The 20617-nt window shown below is 47.0% G+C and overlaps 1 protein-coding gene across 1 annotated transcript in view; it reads left to right on the top strand.

Moving 5' to 3' along the window:
• Positions 1-20617, top strand: part of KCND3 (potassium voltage-gated channel subfamily D member 3) — a 209409-nt gene that overhangs the window by 73255 nt on the left and 115537 nt on the right. The window lies entirely within an intron of this gene.

The raw sequence follows: 20617 nt of genomic DNA, 5'->3' as shown, positions 1-20617 counted from the left end.
CCTGCAAACAAAGTCAATGTTATTTCTTCATTTCTAACTTGTATGCCTTATTTATTTTTCTTGCCATATTGTACTGGCTAGGACTTTCAGTGCAATGCTGAATGAAATGGTGAATAGGAATGGTGAAAGCAGACATTTTTGCCTTGTTACCAGTCCAAGTGTGGAAACATCTAGTCTTCACTGTTAAGTATGATGTTAGCTGTAGGGTTTTTGTAGATGCTGTTTTTCCAGTTGGGAAGTTGGCTGAGTGTTGTTTTTTTAAAGTCATAAATGGCTGTCATAATTTTGTTAAAAGCTTTTTTTCATACATCTATTGAGATGATTATATGGGCTTTCTTTTTTTAGTCTATCGATATGGTGAATTACACTGAAGAATTTGTATAGAATTGGTATTATTTCTTCCCTAACAGTTTGATAGAATTTATCGGTGAAGCCATCTATACTTGAAATTCTATTTATGGAAATATTTTTAACTAGGAATTCAATTTATTTAATAAATGTAAGGCTAGTCTGGTTATCTCTTTCTTTTTGAGTGAGTTTTGGTAGTTTGGTCATTGATGCCTTTCAAGGAATTTCTTCATTTCATCTAAATTTTCAAATTTATTGGCATGAAATTGTTTGTAATATTCTCTTATCTTTTTGAAGTATGTTGAAGCTGTAGTGCAGTTCGGCCTTTCATGTCTGATATTGGTGATTTTGTCTTTTTTTTTTTTTCCTTGATCAATCTGGCAGTTTTTTGATTTTATTCATCTTTATAGGGAAAGAGCTTTTGGTTTTATTGAACTTTGCTTTGCTTTTCTATTTTCTATGTCATCAATTTCTGCTCTTTTCCTTATTATTTCGTTCCTTCTGCTTACTTTTGTTTTAATTATCTTCTCTTCCTAGTTTCTTAAGGCAGAAGCTCAGATCATTGATTTGAGACTTTTCTTCTTTTCTAGTGTGAACATTTAATGCTGTAAATTTCTCTAAGCACTGTTTTAGCTACTACATACTACTAAATTTGATATGTTGTGGGTTTTTTTTTTTCAGTTGAAAATACATTCTAATTTCCCTTGTGATTTTTTTTTTCCACTCATGGGTTATTTAGAAGTGCTTTACTTAAGATTTTCCAGATATCTTTTTATTCCTTATTTCTAATTTAATTCTATTACTATCAAAGAAAGACTTTGAAAAATTTCATTTCATTACAATGTATTGAGACTTGTTTTATAGCCTAAAATATGGTCAGTCTTGGTCAGTGATTTCTATGCGCCTGAAGACAATGTGTATTGTGCTGTTGTTGGGTAAAGTATACTAATAATGTCAATTAGGTCAGGAAGGCTGATAGGAGTATTCAGTCTTTTACACCCATACTGATATTCAGTCTACTTTTTCTATCAATTACTGAGAGAAGAATGTTTAAGTTTCTAACTATAGTTGAGGTTTTGTCTATTTCTCGTTTTATTTATATTAGCTTCACCTCATGGATTTTGAAGTGCTATTAATAGGTGCATTACATTTATGGCTGTTTATCCTTTTGATGAATTGATCCCTTTATTATTATAAAATATTTCTCTTTATCCCTGGTAATATTCCTTGTTCTCAAGTCTACTTTGCCTGATATAGTCACTCCAGTTTTGTTGATCAGTGTTTTCTTGGTATATTGTTTTTCATCCTTTTACTTTTAACCTTCCTATGTCTTCATATTTAAAGTGTTTTCTGTAGATAGCATATAGTTAGGTCTTGCTTTTTAAACCAAATATGACAATTGCTGCTTTTTAATTGAAGCTGTAATACTATTTATATTTAATGTAATTGTTGATATGGTTGAGTATAAGTCTACTGTTTTGCTATTTATTTTATAGTTATCCCATATATACTTTGTTCCTGTTTTCCTCTCTGCCTTATTTTGTATTAATTGAGTATTTTTATGATTCTATTTTGTTTCCATTGCTGGCTTATGAGCTGTATCTCTTTGTTTTATTTTTTAGTTTGTTGCCCTGTGGTTTACAACATACATTTTAACATATCAAAGTTCACCTTCAGATAATATTATACCACTTTATATAGAGTAAAAAATCTTATAACTATTTATTCTATTTTCTTCTTCCTGCCCTTTGTGATATAGTTGTCATACATTTTACTTCTACGTTTTATAAATCTCACAATACAATGAAAATTTTTTCCTCTAAACAGTCAACATTTCTTAAGAAATTTCAAAAATGTATAAAAATATATTTCAATGTACCCACATATCTACTATTTCCACTGCTTTTTATTCCTTTGTGCCGATCCAAATTTCCATGTAGTATTACTTTCCTTTTTCCTAGAGAACTTCTTTTAACATTTCTTTTAGACAGGTCTGGTGGTGAATTCCCCACTGTAAAGGATCACAGTCCTGTACTGCCTGTTGTCAAATGTTTGAAAATATTTGTTTCATATATTTAGTATGATTTTATAAGTTGTTTAAAACAGGAAGGTAAATCCAGTCCCTGTCACTCTATTATGGCTGGAAACAGAGGTAGCAGTATGTCCTTTCATTATCCTTATTTTATTTTATTTATTTATTTTTTAGATAACTTATTATACATACATGTGGGGTACAATGTTAATTTTCAATAATTGTATACAATGTGTGGTGGTTAGATCAGGATAGTTAGCTTATTCATCATTAAAATATGTACTCATTCTTTATGTCTGTTGACCAATTCCTCATTAGCCCCCTGCCGCCCCCTTTCCCACATCTAGTTTTCTAAAAGTTCAGCATATTACTGTGATTATTGTTCATTATCCTTATTATAAGATGAGAAAACTGAGGCACAGAGTAAGACTTGCCCAATATAACATTATTCTTTTTTAAGTTTTCTTTTCTTGAAACGATTGTACATATCCATAGGGTACTGTGTTTAATATCATACCTGTATGCAATATGTGATGCTCAAATCAAGTAATTAGTATATTGAACATTACACAATATAATCATTTTTTGTAGAGTCCAAATTTGAGTCCTGGTCAGCAGTCTCCACTAAACTATCATCTCTCTGACGTCAAGGACCTTGTCTGTCTTCTTTACTGCTATGTTCTAGTTACCCAGCACAGCACCTGGTACATGGAGTTGGTACTCAGTGAACATTGCTGAATGAATGAATGAATGACTACAAATCTGGGGCTAAATTAACCTCATCCCAGGAAGGAAAGAGAAGAGACTCGGCCTTTCTTATACTACAGCTGGGTTGTGTTTAGGTTTATATAATCTCACCTGAATAGTCCACCCTGATTAGCAAGTACTGGGGTCTCTTGGCCCCAATAGATACTTCTTTACCTGCTCCTCCACGTACCTTGCAGACACCCCTGTGTGTAAGCAGCAGCTGCTGCTTTCTAATACCAAATCTGCTGTCTGGCTCACTCATTGAAACATATCATTTTAATCATGTACTTTCAAGCCAGGAAGCAATTTGCATTACAAAAGTTCCTCTCCCTAGTGGCAGCCATGCAAAAGACTTGGCCTCTTTTTCACTTTTGTCCAGGGTAGAAGTCCCAGACAAGTAGGAGCCCATCTTGGTCTGAGTCAGGGCCATACAGAAAGAGAAAAGGTCATCTGGCATGCACACCTCCCTCCCAACCTTCCTGCTGCCTACACTATATTCTTTGGAATGGTGGAGGAAAGGGAGCCAGAATTCTCTTTCAGTGGTCCCCCTATCCAGAACCATAGGTCTATTTCAGATGATGCCAGAGCAACTGATTGAAAATTATATGCCCATTTCCTCATAAGCATAATTTTGCATATTTATTTAATGGCCAAATAAACTCATTTGGATTCTCTCATTGCCTCTCTTTCCCTCCTGCTTTTGAGTATCATATAGGTCTACCTCAGCCTGGAAAAATGACCAGATCTGATCTTTGTTTCTACTGGGGAAATGGGATCTTCTCGGGAGGCCTCTAGAAGCTGTCCTGGTACAGCCTCCCAGAATTCACTCCTTTGCTTCACAACCCAGGCACTATGCCTGGGTGATGTCCTGGTCAGCTGAGGTCTGTGCCTGACTGGAGTGTGTGGAGGAAGTGGAGGGGTGGTGTGAGAGTTGCTTGTCAGGAAGATTTCAAATGGACAGGTTGTCGGGCCGCCTTGCAGATGAGCGTGTCCCGGGGGACTAAGCTGCTGTCACTGTGGGTAATTGGATTCCTGCTCCCGAGCAGGACAGGCACTGGTAACCTTTAGGATTAATTACTCCAGTTGACCTTAGCTGCCTGCTGTGGCGGTCTGTCTCCCCCACTCTCGATCAGAAAGCCCCAGAGGCTCGATGTCGGGCACTGGAGTTGGGACAGGAGGGTGAGCTGGAGACTTTCTCATCTGAGCCTTAGAGAGAGCCCGTGCATGCTTTCAGAGGCACCTGAGGATGATACTTTAAGGGAAGGCCCACTCCATGCCATAGACCTCCCCGGGCAGGCTTAAAGGAACTCATTAGTGGATGGTGGTGTGAGGTCACCAACCAGTATAAAGAGGAATGCCAGGCTGTCAACTTCCTCTCCCCCAGGTGCTCAGAGAGGTTGGCAATGGCTCTCTCCCACCCAGGGAGATAGAGTTTTGGGAATCTCTTACCGTGAAAGGCTATAGCTATGGCTTCTAGACCACTAACAATTCATTTCTGCTATATTTGTTCCCCAGAACATAGACCTAAGGTGGGGGGACACTGCAGTGGCACCATCCTTGATGTCACCGAGTACCTGTGATCAGTCATAAAGGTAATGGCTGAGATTGAGGACTTACCATGAGGCGGGCACTTAGCTGTGCATTACCTCGTTCAATCCTCATACCAACCCTATGAGGGATGTGCCATTATGATCTCCATCTCAGAACAGAGAAAACTAGGGCTGAGAGATGTTAATAGCAGAGACCACACAGCCACTAACAGGCAAATCCTTCAAAGCATAGTGTGTCTGTTACTGGAACCAGGCTTCACTGATTCTTGTCCTTGGAGGTCGTGTTGATAGGACTTTTCCATTTCCATTTCTGGACTGGGGGCAGGGGAGGGGTGGTAGCCATGGTGGCAGTAGGTATGTAATCTCTTGTAATCTTGGCACAGAAAGGACCTAGCTTCCGTGTATCTGTCATACAAATCACATGACAGTTACAACCTTGAAGGACCTTTTGCTTTTCATGTTACTGTTTCCTATTTGTGTCTTCCTTCTCATACTGATCAATAATCCATCTGTCAGTAAATGCACATTAACATGGACTAAAGTTCCCTTGGCCAAATTGGGAGGGGACCCATCAGTGTGCCCCATTAATAGAGTCCTCCTATGCTAACTTTTATTCTGCACAGCTCCGGCAGTTGGCAATGAGCAGTGTGTCATGATGAGACTTTCCTGGAAAGCCTGATTGGCCACTCATTTGTTTCCGCTGCCACCTCCCCACCCCCAGATGGCAATGGATGTTGCCATGACAACATAATGGGAAGCAATCACACCTATTGTGGGGCAGGAATGTTGACTTGCATGAAAGAGCATGTGTGGGGCTGGGGAGAAGATGAGAGAAACATAGACCTTCTTGTGCCCAGGAAGAAAGGACGTTAATTCAGAATTGAGGAGCCTGCCTTCTGAATTTTAAATTCCCACCTGATGCCTATGGAAACTATTTATTACTTGCCAGCCTACATTATTCTCCTACTGCTGTGGTCTTACAAAGAAAGGCACAAGACCGCTTTAGACTCATTTTGAACCAAAACTTAGCCTCAGAGATGAGAAACTCCTTGTTGCTCTAGTTTTTTTTATTTCTTTGTCTTCCCACCTTCCTGTTCTTTTCTTCACACACATCTCCCCCCTCCAGCAGGACTTCCAAAAACTTGGCGAAGGCCATGGGTCATCTCCATGATAACCTAGGAAAAAAGCTGTGATTTATTCATTTTTGAGACAGTGTTGAATTAAGCCTAGGAAAGACTCAGGAGAAGTGAACTCATTGTCAAATTGGAAAGTCACTGGAACACTGGAGAGAGCTAAGCTGGGTAGACATGGGGAGCCTGGGCAGGAGGCAGGAAAGAGTGACTCTGGGTGGGCCTGAGAGAGCCCTGGGCTCTAGCCCAAAGACCTAACTTTGAATTTCAGTTCTGCTGCAACCATTAGTGTGATCAAGAATCAGAGTTCTAGAGTCAGACTCTGAGGAGCCATTCCTGGCTCTGCCACCTGCTACCTTACAAGTGTGCATTTGGGCAAGTTACCAGTCATCCATTGCTGCGTATCAAAGTACCCCAAAGCTTGCTCTTAAAGCAATAAACATTTATTTGCCTCAGTCTGGGCTGGGGAAGGATTAAATGAGCTAATTCAGAGCACTCTACAAGTGTTAGCTGTTATATTTGCTGTGCAACTCCAGCAAGTTATTTTACCTCTCTGAGCTTTGAATACTCACTAGTAAAAGGGGAATTATATTTGCCTTACAAGCAAATAAGTATTTGTGAGGATTAAATAAGCTAATTTGTGGGAAGGTGCCTACCTGCTCTCCAGACATACAATAGGTGCTAAGTAGATGTCAGTCTAATCTTGGGGAAAAGGGAGGAGAGTGGATCTTAAAGCTCTCAGCCACCCATTCTTTTCCATTCCACACAAACATATACCTTTAAAATGCCTCTGACGGGCGGTTCTTCATTTTTTCTTCCTCAGTCATCTGATATTTGCAGAAGACTGAACTAGGCTGGGTGTTGTGTGGAGTCCAACAGTGCAGTGTCTGACTTCAGGGTGCTGTCAGGGAAGCCAAAGGGAAACGAACAGTGCACATAACACAATCACATCTGCCTTGTGAACTGCAGAATCCTTGCACTGTGAACAGTCCTAGGTCCATTAGGAGGTACTCTACGAACATTAGTTGAATGAATTCTAAGAGAATGACAAGGAAATACTAAGATAGGCATGTGTCTGGAGACATTACAGAGAGGCAGGAGAGGCGGAATCTGATAAGCACTAGAATGGTTAAAAAGGTAGGGAGAGGAGCTGGAATTTGAGCAGGCTTTTAAAAGGTGTACAGACACCCACAAGCTGTTTGACTTCATCAGTCGAGACTTTGCTTCTTAGCACAGAATCTCCAGAGGCAGGGATCTGCAGCTCTCCCTCCCAGTCCACTGGTCTGCCCTAAGCCCTATTAGGTACCATTTGCCCTTGCCATGCCCACAGCCTGTGCACACATAGTAGGAATCCAAAGGGCATGTACAGTCAGTCATCTATTGTAGCACAGCAAAGTACCCCCAAAACATAGCTGCTTGAAACAAACATCATCTCACAGTTTCTGTGGGTCAAGAATCCAGATATAGCTTAGCTGGTGACCTCTGGCTCCAAAGATCTCATAGGGTTGTGGTCACGATGTCAGCAGGAGCTGCAAGCATCTAAAGACTTGACTCACATGGTTGTTGGCTGGTCTCAGTCCCTCACCATGTGGCCTGCCTCTTGACATGGCAGCTGGCAGTTGATCTAAGAGACAGTGAGCCCCCCAAGATGGACGCCACAGTCTCTTTAGTATCTCAGAAGTGAGATCCCATCCCTTCTGCTGTTTTCTGTCAGAAGCAAGTCAATGAGTCTAGCCCACACACAAGGGTAATACACACGATGTACATTCCAGGAGGACCACAGGACACTGGGCTCAGAGTCCTTTCTCCTTTGTCATTTTGCACATAAAGAAAACGTTGTCTCCTATATCTTCTGGGTCCGAAGAGAACATCTGGGACCCCAGCAACAAGTCTGTTCTCTCATGGAGATCAGTTCATCAGTCTTTATTGGGCACTTGTGCCCTGTAAAGTGTGGTGGGTGCCTCGATAGATGTCTGAACACCAGGGAACAGGAGCCCAGCATGGGAGAAGTGATAGAAGAGAAGGAATGAGGTCAGAGGAGTCATTCCATTGAGTGAATTCTGAACGATCCTGAAGGACATGAGATGTTAGCCAGGAGTGGGGAGTGGGTGTTTCACTCGTGGGGACAGTGAGAGCAGGAGTTCAAAGGGAAGAAAGGTGTGGTGTGGGGGAGACAGCAAAGGCATCAGGCCTACTGGAGTGTGGGAGAGTCAGGGGAGCGTGGAAACCTTTGGAAGCACAGCAGTTCCCTGGGCAGCTGGTTCTCCAGCTCCCTGTGGGTCCATCTTCATGGCCTTGGTTATACTGAATTCAGGTGTGGATGCCTGTGCACAGGTAGGTCTGGAACAGGGAAGGAATGAATGATCAGAACAACCGGATCCCCCAACCCCAAAAGCTGGGATGGAGGGGACATCTCTGAGCCCAGGGTGGAGAGCAGAAGCAAGCTGTAAGAAGTGATGTCCTGAGAGACAATAGGGTCAAGGCTGGGGCAACATTCAAAAATCAAGTAACTGGTTTTGTTTGATATGATGGGAAAGGAGGTGTCACACGCCACAAGTAAATCACCAACTGCCAAATAATCGATGCCAGCACTAAATGGCAGTAGATCAGAGGGGATGAAAGCTCCTCCTTCTGGAGTGGTCTGGACCTTGTGGTACTTCAAGTGGGACTTACAGCACAGGCAGGATGTTTGGCAGGCAAGATGTGCTGTGTCCCAGGCAGGGGAGAAGGCACAAATATTCAGGTGTGTTCACAGTCACAAATGCTGACCCCAGAGGCTAGGGATCAGAGGAACTGGTAGGGTGGACTGTCTGTAACCCCTCATGTATTTCAGGGAAGTAGATTCTGTGTGTCTGTCTCCACCCCCTTTCATAGCCTGACAGCTCTTTCTTCAGACTTGTTGAGTCTAGGAAACAAAAATTAGCATAGTCCCACCACCCCCCATTTGAGTAAGAGACTCTAATGGCTACTCCTGGGCTCACAGCCCCAAGAACGCAGAGCTTGGAAGTGGAGAGAACTTTGAAATGAAAGCCAAAACATTGGGTTCTTCACTCAGTGATGTGACTGCTGACAACTTACTCCCACTCGCAGAGCTGCAAGGTCCCTATCTGTAAAACCAAGGGGCCTGAAAAGTGGTCTTCCACTCCAGTGGCACATTAGAAATGCCCAGGGAGCGTTCTGAAGTCAGTGCGCCCAGCATGAGGGATTCTACTTTAAAAGGCCTGGGGTGGGGCCTGGGCATTACTGTCCCTTTCCACTGACCGAGTGATTCTGATGCCCTGCGGGGGTTGAGAACCACTTGACCACATGCTCACCAAGGCTCCTGAAGCATTGACAGTTTCATTGTGACTCCCAGAAGGGCTGCACCTGAGGAATCTCCAGGTCAGAGGGAGGCCCAGGAATCTGCATTTAAAAATGTTTCCAGGTGGCTCTGATGCTGCACCCCCAGTGTTTGGGAAACACCAGGTATCCTTATCCAGTACTGAAGCTGGAAAACTTGAGTGTGTCCATTCCATCACTTTCTGGGGATGTTTGTGAAAGATACTGGAGCCCTTTGTTTATTTCAATCAGAATCTGAGCAGTTCCTCACAGAGGTGTGATGATCAGCTGAGGTGCTGGTACAAGAGGTATTACTGTTTTATTATTTCCCTGCTGCTTGAGTGTTTTGGGTACATCTCCCTTCAAGGTGTCCTGTTCAGTGCCTCTTTGGGTACATCACCCAGCACACAGCGCTGTGCGGCCACAGATGCGTAATCAAAGGGAAATAACGTGCACGGAGATAATGGAGACCTGGGCCTGTTCTGGAGTGCGCCTCAGAAATCCACTCAAAGAACAAGACCACACAGTTTCTAAATCAGTCACTTGGGCTGGTTTAACATGAAAGGCTCTGATGAGCCAGGACTGATTCATCCATTCTCAGTGTTCTTAGAGGCACACGGAACTGCTCCCTGAGAATGCCATGGACTTCCGGCGTGAATAATGCAGCTTGCCTCCTCCTTCGTTGCTGCCCCCCTGCAGGTTAACCTGGAGGGGCCGGGGCAGAGGGACAGGCCCCAGCTTGGCCAGGTGGGAGTTCGTGAGGGTGATGGCCTGAGTGTGCATCCTGTGTCTGCCTCCACATAGCCAAGTCAAGCTGTGAGAGGTCACCATGGTGACTTCCTGTCCACTCCCCAATATGTTAGAGCTCTATCAGAGCCAATCAGTGACAGGTGCAGATAAGGGTCCCTAAGCAGGGGCGGCTGTCATGCAGTCTGCCACTGCCAAGCACAGCATTGATTCTCGCCTGTGCCTGTGCCACAGAGGACGAGGGGGCTGGGGAGGAGGGAGCCCTTTCTATATTTAGCCCCTGCGCTGGGTACATCCTGGTGGACAGCTTCGAAAGACGCTGACTCCCAGCCCAGTGTGGGAAGGTTTGACATTCCTCAATTAGGCACACTCTGCGTGTTCTACCCACTGAGAAGGTTAAAAGAAAACAGGTAAAAAGGAAAGCAAGAGGGAAGAGAACAACAAAGCTGATTTATAGCAACTAGAGAAACTGCCCCTAAACAGCTCCCCCACCCACCCACCCCCAGGCCCACCCTGACCTGCTGGACAGTAGAGGGAGGCTGGCTGGGCAGGCATTGGAAAGTGCAGGGAGCACCAACGTGGGGATTCTCTGGATTGGTTAGCACTCGGTCTGCTCCCTGAAGTACTGCCCCAGCAGCAGCAGAGCCCAGGGCAACTGAGCATTTGCCCCAGGGTCCTAGGGTAACGGCCCTTTGGAGGGACTCCACATTTGGGAGGGGCACAGCAGGTTCTTGGGTCGCTGGAAATTGAGGTTAATGACCTGCCAGCCTGGGGATTTGCTTTGAGTGTTCCTCCACCCCAAAATCCTCCAAAGACACATGAAAGGGATTCAGCATACCAGGGGAGCCAGAGGGCCGCTGACAAATTATTTGCCTGAATTCACCAGGTAATTGCATGTCCCTCTGCTTGCTTCTGCTGCCAGGCTCTGGCCCATCCAGTGCCCTGGACTGAGCTCCCTCAGCCTGGGGCGGTGTAAAGAGATAAGCAAAGGAGAAATTGAGGTGGGGATTTGGGGCCCCATATCTCCCAGAAAAGAGAAAGCATTCTTCCTAAGCCCCTTCTCTGGAAGTACTGGGAATGAGCCCTCATGCTCCACACTGAGGTGGTGCATTGAGCTCGGTGCTGTGCTTTAACATTTATTGTCCTAACCCAGTTTCCTGAGATCTTGTTCCCCAGTCTGGGAGTAGTTCATTGAATTCATTGTCCTTATCTCAGGGGCCCCCATGCCTAGGCAGCGACAGGCTGCTGCACAGCATGTGCACTAGGAACATTTGTTGAGTAAATAAACGAAAGTTTTACACTGGCCCTTAGAATGCAGTCTGAGGCTTTGGCTCTAGCCGGAAGGCATTTATGCTAGTGAGTGTTGATCTTTCTTCTCCAACGAGAAAGGAACTCCTCTAGGAAGGTAGCTTGACTTAATTCTTCTGTGTCATGCATGGGATCTCACCAATTCTGGGCACACAGGACATGCTCCATATAAACTTGTTGAAATACATGGAATGGAATACAACATTATCACCCTTTGGACCCCAGGGGCAACTGCTTGGATTCTTTGGGGCACGTCACTATTTAGACTTAATCACCTGACTTTAGCTCTGGAAACCAGAGATAAGATAACCAGAATAAGATTTTGCTGCTGATAATAACTAACAATAATAACTACCTGATACGGAATGCCTAGTATGTGATGTCACTGTAATAAATGCTTTACTTCCTTCATCTCATTTAATCCCAATAACAATCCTTCTGTATTCATTTATTCATCCATTCAGCCAATATTTTTTGAGCATTCACTGTTTGCCAGGTACTGGGCATACGATGGTATACAAGAGAAACCCAGTTTTATTTTCCCTGTTTTACAGATGAGGGAATAGCCTCAGGGAGTCTCGGTGACTTGCCCGTAATCACAAAGCTCATAAATGGCAAAACTGCGTCTTTATATTCTTTTCTCTTCACCACATCGGGGAAGTGGAGTCCCCGCTGCATACTCAAGTTTGTGGCTAGTTTGCAGGGTGGATGCTGCTGTTGGTTCCTCTAGAATCTAAGAATGCTTTATGAAAATGGATATTTGGCAGGGAAACACACTGTCACCAGTCCTTGAAATGCTCTCTCTGGGGGGTTGGAAGGAAGGCGAGGGGGAAATGCTCCTGCTCCTGCACTCTAGTCTCAGACGCAACATCATCAAGGATTTCAAGGGGAAGTAAAGAGGCTCTCTTTCCTGCCAGAGGTGACACAGGGAAGTGACGGAAGGCCTGGGTGGGGGTCTCTGGGGACGTGGAGGAGGGATGGGCGAGATGACAGCAGCACTGCTGGTGGCCCTGCTCAGGCCCTGCTCCAGTCCCTGTTCCATTGAACCCCCAGAAGACATTATGTGGATGTGGTGGCCCCCCAGAGCCTCACATGAGCGTGTGAAGGAGTCTCAGACCGCTCCTTTGTGAGCATCACACCCTCCCCTTCCCATGCCCATCCTACGTGCTATGCACACATGCGTCCAAATGGTCCTGCAGCTCGCCCGGGGGTGTCCAGCTCTTCTGGTTCCCTCTGTCCTTTGCCACCACCCTCCACTCACACCCCCCCCCACACACCCACATGTATACCTGAGTGCTCACACACATTCTAAGGGGAAATTTAAAACAGCTTCCTGGGTCTGACATTTCAGGATTGTCCAGTATCTAGCTAATGGAACTCAGTCTCCTTGCCGTGGTAGACCCATCGCAGTTGGCCGATGGTGTGAAGCCACAGAAGCTGACATCCCCATCCTGATGTGTGGTTGGTGTGGATCTCAGTAGTTCTTTCTTCAGACACATCACTTTTGTCACCCAGAGTGGGAGGCTTCCAGGGCCACCCTGTCCCAGCCTCAGGACAAGAAGTAGAACATAAAATCCTTTTCAGATGGATGCTCACTGAGCAAAAGGAAGAGAAGCCAAGGGTGGGGGGGGAGAAGGACTAGGCTTGCTGTGGACTAGACCTTGGGTGCTGTCCATTCACTCTTTGATTTTGTCCTTACAGTGCCAGCTAGGCGTCGTATCCACTTCCATTCTGCAGACGAGGCCCTCAGACTCAGTACAGTCACTTGTTGGAACAGGGGTAATTTAGGGGTTGAGCGAAAATGTTGGCAGAGATTGAACAGAGGTTTGGTAGTGACTCCAACTGTAGGGCTGCAATGGGGGGCAAATCATCAGCTAGAAGCCCTTTGGAATAAAAATGGAAACCTGGTCCCTCATGCTGGGCAGTTGGAGGGAGGTCTAGAGAGCACTCCTGCTCTAGGAGGATGGGATGGGATGTGCCACACTGTCTCTGGCACTAGTGTGACAACCAGTATCACCGATGACAGGAAACAGAGCAGTTGAGACTGTGCTGAGCCCTGGCAATGCTTGGCCCCCAAATAGGGGAGTAGATGGGTTACCCTGTTAGGCTGGTATGTGGCCACACAGCTGAGGGATGGAGACAGCTGTGGTCACAGGAGTGTGTCCTCCACCCCCACCTCTGCTCCCTGCCCTTCTGCTCAGCTGCCATGGCCTCAGCTGGACCCCACACTGTGTGGTCTCTGCAGTTCCCTGTCAGCCCCCTGTCACCCGTCCCCTTGGACTCTGAGCTTCTGGGGGGGCAAGGCCTGTGCTTTGTTTACAACACATGTTTACTGTTCACAGTGTTGTTTTCAACTCACTGAGCACATACTGAAAGTCTCCTAGAGCACAACCCCAGAGGCCCAAGGATGGATGAACAGTCCTGGCCCTCAGGAAGCTTGCAGTTTCCCAGGTAGACAGCCATGCACACCTCCCACTGTAACCCTGAGACATCAATGTCAAATGGTGATCAGGGTGATAACAGCACTTTTGGAGCACTTTGCATGTGCCAGCACAGGGACATCCAGACTCTGAGCTGTGGAGGGCAGGTGAGGAACAGTTAACCTGGCAGGTGGATTCAACAAGGGCTTCTCAAAGCAGGTGGTTGGGCTTTTTTGAATTCATTTTTATTTCCAACCAGGGGTATAAGCAAGGTAAAGAAAGGCTAAGATAAGAGCTAAAATGAATAGAGCCCTTCACTTCTAAGCACTACACATAAATTAATTTATTTAATACTCACAACCCCTGGAGGAGTACCACTGTGGTCCCATCTTACAGATAAGGAAATTGAGCCAGAGAGGATAAGTAACGTGCCTAGGGTCATAAGTAAAGCTTAAGGCTGGGATACAAACCCAGGCAGTCCAGTTTCACAGGCTGCTCTTTTAAGAATACCCAGGGATTGATGGGGCTGGATAGGGAGAAAGATTGTGTTTCATGGAACGAGTGTTATATCTGGAGATGGGAGGCCTCTGATATTCCAAAGTATTTGGTGGTCTAAGGCATATTTGGGAATAAAAAGTATTTTCTTCTTTATGGTTGACCTGGATTTACCCATCCTTCAGATTCCTTATGGAAATAAAATACTAAGTGCATTTCTCTGTCCTGAGACCTGGTTCTATGGACTTACTCCTGTCCCCTCCCCACATGACATATATACACATAAACCTACAAGCCTGCACCTGTACCTACTCCTAGCCTCCTTTCACACAGATGATCCAGCCTCTTCCTGTGCCCCAGAGTCTGACACGTGGTCCCATCTGCCTTTGATGTGTCTCAGTTCACTCCTTCCAGACCTGTGTGCACAGCCCTGTGTGGTCCCACTATGCAGGCACACACGTATCCAGCTACACACACTTCCACGCTGTGCTCCGAGATACCCCACACCCATTCCCAGGACACCACACACCCACCCTCCCAATACACACAAGACCTGTGTGCCCAACCACCCTACACATAGGCACAAGCACACTGAGATTCACACCCCTGTGGAGGCAGTAAGAAGAAAGCCATAAAACCAGATGCAGAGTCAAAAGGACATTCGGGACTGAGATCCAGGCACCCTGCCAAGGGCTCAGGGTCAGCAGTTTTCTGCGGTGAGAAGACAGGAAAGAGAGCAAACCATGGAGGGTGGGGAAGACCCCCTTCACCTCTCTAAGCTGTGAAGACCAGGGTGGGCAGGCAAGCAACCAGGCCCTGAGGCTGGGGGTTTTGGTACAGTGGAGCTATTGGATTGTCATGGCCACCCCTAGAAATCTCACAAACGCCAGATGCTGGCGAGGTCTAGAGAAAGTCTCCTGGAATTATTGGCCAGGGCAAATGCTGTAGAAGAGTGAATGCTTGCGTGCATCTCTTCACTTAGCCAGGGTACACTTAGCGCTCAACACTGGGGATCCGACAGTGGGCAGAGCCTGCCTCAAGGAGCTGACAGTCTGGTCGGCAGGAGTGATGAGGTGATGGTGGTGATAACCGCAGTCACTGACCCCTTACTGTGTGCCAGAGCTCTCTTACCCCTTCCATGTGCATTAATGCATTTAATCCCTGTAACAATCCATGAGGGAGATACTCATAGTAGTCCTGCTTTACAGATGGTGAAACTGAGGCACAGAGAGGTTGAGTGGCTTGTTTCACAGCTAATAAGTGAAGGAGCCAGTGTTTGAGCCTAAGCAGTCTGAGAGCCCATGCTGCCAGCTGACATTATGATGGTGCCCATGAAGGAGGATTCCACCTCCCGTTGGCCATGACCCTTTAAAGCTTACAAACTGTTTTAGACGTTCTTTAGCTCCTGTGAGCCCATCAGCAGTCCTCTGAGGTGGATCTCATTATTCCTATTTTACAGATGAGGAGAATGGAGGTGAAAAATTTAAATAACGTGCTGTCTGCTAGACAGCTAGTACATAACAGATGTAGGACTCAAGCCCGACTCTGTCAGGAATGGATGGCACTGTGCAGTTTACCAGGTCCGCTCACCTCCTCTTTCTGGGCCTCAGTTTCCTCATCTGTAAAACCATCATCATCAGGAAGAACTGTGTCTACTCCTTCCTGATTTCCAGAGAATACATAGTGTGGTATTAAGTGAATGGTACTAAAAATAAAGTAGTAGCTAAAGTGAGTTGAGATCTTCTGGGTAGAGCCAGGAGCAGGGGTAGGCCCCTCCTGGTCTCTCTGTCTTATATTTTCACCACCTACAACTCAGAAGAGAGGTGAGCCCTCAGCCACTGTGCTGTGAAGGAGCCTGTGGGCTCTGGAATCCAGCAGCTCTGGGTCCAGCTCTGCTCTGCCACCCGCACGGCTGCATGCTTGGGGAAGTCACTTCACTTCTGAGCCTCTGCCTCCCCCAGCGCCAGGGGCTGGCCACACCTGCCTCCCGGGCTGTCGTGAGGAGGGATGAATGAGCGTGTGTGGAGCGCCGGGCCCACAGTAAGCCGTCGCATCCTGGTAGTCATTTAAAATTATCCTCATTATTTTTATCTCTAGTCCTGGAAGTGCTCGTGCCTGCCGGAGGGGATGGCAGAACTGCTTCCTGAACTTCTCCTGGCATTTCACCAAGCTTTCTTGGAAAAAATCCTTTTCCACACTTGATGTGGCCCCAGATCGGGGTCTAGTCACATCCTCACCCCTCGGAGCCCATAGGAGGCCTGGCCCTGCGAGAGGAGCTGGCGGCGTTTCCTCCCCAGCTTCCTGCCCACTCGCCGGCCCCAGGGCCAGTTCCCACTCAGCCGCCGGCCCCTCCGCCCCCAGGAGTGCGAGCTGCCGCAGCCTGAGCATATGGAGCAGGGGTTACTCGCAGCCCCCTGACTCATCCTGCTGCTGAATAATCCGAGCAGGTGACTGATTTAGGGAGCATGCCAATTTGATATCAGGGCCTGATCACTGGAATGCAGTTCCCCAGGGAAAAGAAAATGAAAAATATGACTAAACTGTTCTCCCACACGGGCTGTCATTAAAACAGTGCTTGGTATGTCACAGATATTTTTGCTTCGTCTCCAAATAATTTGTTCTTCCAACGTAAAAAAATTTTTTTAATTTAATTTTTATTACCCCTTCCTCCACCTCCCCATTGGGCGTGCACTTTGCTCTGTGAGGCTGAAGAAATATAAAATGTGTGTTCTTGTTGCCCAAGGGCCTGCCTGGCCCTCAGAGCAAAGGCAGAGAAGCCGTGGGGCAGTCTGATCTGCAGCCTGTCCCACAGCTCAAGCAGATCCTCCCTCCTCCTGCCACTCCTCCTCCTCTCCTCCCCTCCATTTTCCTCCTCCCCCCTCCTCCTCTTCCCCCTTCTCCTCTCCTCCTCCTCCTCTTCTTGCCTCTCCTCGTCCTCTTCTTCCTCCTCCTGATGCTTCTCTGGCTGAGGAGTCTCTTTGGGTATTTGTTTAGGGGAGAGAGAGAAATCCTCAGGAAGGCCAGACAGGCACAGGGCCAGAGCCCTGCCTCGCAGCCGACACTCTCAGGACTTGAGTGGCTCCTGGCCTGGTGTCCCCGGCCCGGCCATTTGCCAGGACGGCCTCCACCAGCACCAGTGAGGGGCTTCCCTGCTCTCCCCATGCAGCATTCCTGCCATCTCTGATTCCTGGGAAGAGAGTCCATCCGTATTTACTAAGTGCAAGGTCCTGCGCTAGGGTCTGGGGACAGAGCCATGAATGAAGCCCAGTTCCTGCTCTCACATCCTGTGATGAGGACATAAACAAACACACAGATGATATGGGTGAAGTGCCGTGAGGGCGATGGAACAGAGCAGGGTGGGGGACAGCTTTAGCCAGGGCCAGGAAAGGCCTCTCTGAGGAAGTGACCAAGGGCCCATGCTGAGGAGCGAGCTCTGGAGAGGCCTGAGGAAGAGCACTCCAGGTGGAAAGAGAGCGCACAGCAGGGCAAGGGGGCAGAGGAAAGTGGGGCGGAGGAGGCTTGTGGAGTCAAGGGCGGCCGGCGACCAGAGCACGGGGCCCCACTTACAGGCTGTGGGAAGACGGGGATGCACTGGAGGTGTGCTGGAAAGTGTGGGAGGGTTTGAAGCAGTGGGGCAATTTGATCTGGTTTATGTTAAAAAGCTCACTCTGGCTGATGTGTGAAGGATGGACTGTGGGGAGCAAGAGGAGGCCGGAGTGCCATCGCAAGGGCTGATCGCAGAAGTCTGAGTGATGGGGGTGTGGACCTCTCTTATCTGTCCTGCCCTCTCCCTTGGCTGCTCAAACCTAGCGCATCCAACATGGGGCTGTTGACTCCCATCTCTCCAAATCCGACCCAGCCCCCAGGGGAGTGGCAGCACCATCAACCCAGCTGCCCAGGCCAAACACTGAGGTGTCGCTGAAGGTCGTCTCTCTCACCAAGCTCCAGCCCATCCTGAGCCTGACCGCTTCTCACCATGGTCCCTGACCCTCGGGCCCTGGAGTGGTCCCCTCTGATGGGGTGAGGGGTGGCTTGGCTTTGCCAGCTCTATTCTAATCTTCCCAAGAGGAGGGACAGACCCCCTTGGAGAGCCTAACACAGGGTGAGGCATAGAGCAGGGACACAGAGCGCATGCAGAGTTTTCCAGCCTTGCCTTTACTCTAGAGCTGACTTCAGTTACACATGAGCTCCTTAAAGACTTAAGGAATTTTCTTAAATATCACCTCTCCCTCCCACCCTCCACTGCCACATACACATACACCTTATTTCTCCAGCTTTACCTCCACAGCTTGTTGCGGCACTCAACAGCCGAGCCTCCTGCTAGGCTGTGACGTTCCTCCAAGCCTTCCTCCACTGAACATCCCCTGAGGGGCTCGTCCTCCAGTCCCCAGTAAACTCCCAGTCTTCCTTCAAGCCCTAACTCAAATGTCACCTTTCCTGCCACGTGTCCCCAGACCGCACATCCCCTCCCCCAGCCTTCTGCCCAGCAGAACTCATAGCTTCCTGCTCAGAGCTACCATGTATTAGTCTGGACTCCACAGCCATTGTCACACTGGGCTATGTAAGTGCTCAATAAATATTTGCTGAATAAACAAATGAATTGGCATCTGTACTTAGGGAGTTCCTTGCCCATTAGGGAAGATAAGCTCCCTTCTTCGTTTATTCTACACATACTTTCTGAGCATCTGCTACGTTGCAAACAATTATAAAATTAATTGGTTATTGTAATTCTTTTTTTTTTTTTTTGCCTGCACATCCTCTGCTCAGGACTGTGAGCCCCCAGAGGGCAGGGACTGTCTTCCTTCACCATCTTCCTGTCCTCAGCCAGCTTATCCCGGAGCAGCTACTCAGTGGGCATCTGTTGACACAAAGCCTTCTTTCTGGTCATCACTTCAGCTAAAAGCCAAGCTGTCTGATCACATTTGCAAATCACAGTTGAGCAAAACTCACCTCCTCCAGGAAGTCTTCTCTGATTTTAGAGGATATTTTGCTGGGTCCCTCAGCCCTTGGGCTCCCTGTTTGAATTTCATGCCTCCCTAGAACATGGTTTTCAGGATGTCTTCCTGCCTGCTCCCTTTTTGTTCATTGATTGGTTCAGTAGATAGTTATCATTCAGCCCCAGCTTAAATGTTGGAGATGCCTTCCCTGATTACCAATCTAGGGTAGCCCCTAGTCACTATTCCATTACCCACCATTATTTTCTGTGTGGCACTGTATTATCTTCCACTTAGGTGCTTATTTATTTACTGTATAATCTTTCCAGTAGAATGTAGTTCCCGGAAGCGGGGCCTGGTCTGTCTTGTTCACGGCTGCCTCCCTTCTACCCAGAACAGTGCCTGGCACATGGTAGGCACTCAAGAATTATTTTGTGAGCAACTGACTCTTGAGCTTTTACTATAGGCACTGTAGGCACCACAGCCCCTTCCTCCAAGAGACAGACCACCTGCCCAAGGTTTCAAGACTCACATGTTGCATAGCTGGCCCACAGTCCAGGGCAGTGCCAACAAATGATACACCACATGCTGTTAGGGTCAGAGCTGAGAGAGTGTTTGGGGGCGGGAGTGCTGAGATGGGCTTTGGCCACTAACTGTCCCCACCAGGCCTGGCCTGTGCTGCGGCTCCACCTGATACACCATATTCCTGCTCTGCGTTAGTCCGTTTAAGTTGCTTATAACAAAATACCTGAAACTGGGTGATTTATAAAGAAAAATGACATTTATTGCTTATAGTTTCTGAGAATGGGAAGTCCAAAATCCATCTGGTGGTGGCAACAGTGATTCAAGTGTCTCACATTGTAAGATGGTGGAAGCAGAGAGAGAGAGAGAGAGAGAGAGAGACTCTCCTCTTTTAAAGCTCTCAGAACCACGTCCCTGACCGCCATTTATAATCCACTCACTAGGTCATGGTCCTACGATCCAATCACCTCTTTAAGGCCCCATCTTTCAGTTACCATAATAGAATTTCCCACCCTCTTAACAGTCACAGTGGGAACTAAGTCTCTACTACATAAAAGTTGGGGGATACAACTCAAGTTTCAGTGAATTTTGGAGGACATAATTCAATCCACTGTACCCTCCTTCATCCCACTTTGCCAGCTCTGGTTTATTCTTCAGGTTCCAGGCATCCCTTGTTTAGGAAGCTTCTCTCTGTCCCATATGCTTAAGCCTGCGAGACCCTGGACTTCCCTCTCTTGCAAGACTTATCACACAGCTTTGGAGCTGCCTTTTATTTTGTATCGTCCCCCAGAGCACGCGCATGCATGCACGCACGCGCGCGCGCGCGCACACACACACACACACACACACACACACACACACACAAGTTGGCTAAATGAGGGCAAGGATGGTGTCTGATTCATCTCCAATTTCTCAGAACCTAATACAGTTCCTGGAACATAGCAGATGCTCAGAAAGTATGTGTAGAATAAACAAAGAAGGGAGCCTATCTTCCCTGATGGGCAAGGAACTCCCTAAATACAGATGCCAATTCATTTGTTTATCCAGCAAATATTTATTGAGCACT

This window comes from Cynocephalus volans, chromosome 8, assembly GCF_027409185.1.
Source record: "Cynocephalus volans isolate mCynVol1 chromosome 8, mCynVol1.pri, whole genome shotgun sequence".
In the NCBI taxonomy this organism is placed as follows: Eukaryota; Metazoa; Chordata; class Mammalia; order Dermoptera; family Cynocephalidae; genus Cynocephalus; species Cynocephalus volans.
This window is presented reverse-complemented; position numbering and strand designations above follow the sequence as displayed.